This window comes from Macaca fascicularis, chromosome X (genome assembly GCF_037993035.2).
Source record: "Macaca fascicularis isolate 582-1 chromosome X, T2T-MFA8v1.1".
Taxonomy (NCBI): Eukaryota; Metazoa; Chordata; class Mammalia; order Primates; family Cercopithecidae; genus Macaca; species Macaca fascicularis.
The window spans coordinates 157,354,944-157,357,178 of NC_088395.1; positions in this window are offsets into that span (position 1 = coordinate 157,354,944).

Consider the following 2,235-nt stretch of genomic DNA (forward strand, 5'->3'; position numbering starts at 1 on the left):
TTGAAAGCCAACTCTTATTTCTTCTATCTATCTCGGTGTGTCTCCCAAATTCATCATCTTTTCTTCTCCAGTCTCAGTGACTCTTCCCATGGTCAGGCCTTTACCATCTCATATCTAGACCATTGCAGTCATCTCCTCACTACTCTCCTTATGGTACTCTTTCTAGAGCAGAACTCTGATTCCAGCACTTTTGCTCAGAAACCTTCCATGACTCCCCATTTCCTATGGAATTAGGTCTAGATTCTTCTATTTTTCATTCTCAGCTATATTCCTAAATTGTCTCCCACTGCTCAACTTTCTGAACTCTCTTTTATAAATTATGAAATATCTCAGATATATACAAAAGTATGGAGAATAACATAGAAAATACCAATGTGGTCACCACTTAGTTTTTTCAGGTCCTAAGAATTTGCACATTTGATTCAGATTTCTCTCTCTCTCTCTCTTTTTTTTGAGATGGAGTTTTGCTCTTGTTGCCCAGGCTGGAGTGCAGTGGTGTGATCTTGGCTCACCGTAACCTCTGCCTCCCGGGTTCAAGCGATTCTCCTGCCTCAGCCTCCTGAGTAGCTGGGATTACAGGCATGCGCCACCACACTCGACTGATTTTGTATTTTTAGTAGAGACGGGGTTTCTCCGTGTTGGTCAGGGCTGGTCTCGAACTCCTGCCCTCAAGTGATCCACCTGCCTTGGCCTCCCAAAGTGCTGGGATTATAGGCATAAGCCACCTTGCCCGGCCCAGATCTCTTTTTTAAGACAAATACTAAAGGTCTGATTGATGCAATTCCCTCCTTACTCCAATTCCTCTGACTTCCCAGAGTTAACCACTATCTTAAAATTGTCTTTTTTATCATTCCCATGTATGTTTCTCTAATTTTACTAAAAGTTTACACATTCTTAAACTATATATATTATATATATAAAATATATACATATATAATGATATATACATATGTAACTATATATGTATATACATATACATGTACATATAATTGTTTTGTATGTGTTTAAACTTTATATAAATGACAACACACTTCAGCCTCCTGCAATGTGCTTTCTTCACTCAATATTGTGTTCTTGTAATTTTTCATGTTGATACATATACCCTATAACTCATTTATTTTTACTGCTGTTATAGTATTATTTTATGAATATACTTCAACTTATCTATTCTCCTGGTTCTTTTTTCAATTTCTTTTTACTATTGCAGAAAATATTGCCATGAATATTTATGTACAAGTCTCCTTCTGCACAGTGAGAAATTGTTTTTCTAGGATATTTCCTTCTTAGGTCTGGAACTGCTAGGTGTTCATTTTCAGTTTTACGAGATATTGCCATACTGCTTTCCTAGGTTGTACCATTTTATACTCTTACTTGCTATTAGAGTTCCAGTTCCTACACACCCTTAAGATATTTAGTATTATCAAGTTTTTAAATATGCGTCTATTATATGAATGTGAAATGGTATTTTATTGTAGTTTTACTTTGTGTTTCTCTCATTGCTAGTGACGTTGAACATATTTTTATATGCTTATGGCCATTAGATTTCTACTATTGCTTGTTAATATTAATTGCCCATTTTTTGCATTGTTTTGTCTTTTTCTTGTTGATATTATGAGTTCTTGTTAATTCTGGATGTTAATATTTTATAAGTTATATGTATTATAGGTGTCTTCTTGTTTGTGACTTTTCTTTTCACTCTTCTTATGGTGTCTTTTATTGAGTAGATATTTTACATTTTAAAATGGCAAAATGTATCAATCTTTTTAATGGCTTGTGTTTTTTGTGACTTGGTTAAGAATCCCTTCCTTAATCTAAGGCCATATGACATTTCCCTACACTTTCTTGTAAAAGTTTAAAATTTGCTTTTCACATTTAGTACTCTAGCCCACTTGGGATTACTTCTTGCATATGGTTTAAGGTAACAATAGATACATATTATTTATATTTTTATTTGTCATTATGTGAATACCTAATTTTCCCTTGCCATTTATTGAATAGTTTTTCTTTTCCTGGTTTTTTTTTTTTTTTTTTTTGAGATGGGGTTCTGCTCTTGTTGCCAAGGCTAGAGTGCAATGGCACGATCTCTGCCCACTGCAACCTCCGCCTCCCAGGTTCAAGCGATTCTCCTGTCTCAGCCTCCCGAGTAGTTGGCACAGGCATGTGCCACCACACCCGGCTAATTTTGTATTTTTGGTAGAGATGGGGTTTCTCCATGTTGGTCAGGTTGGTCTCGAA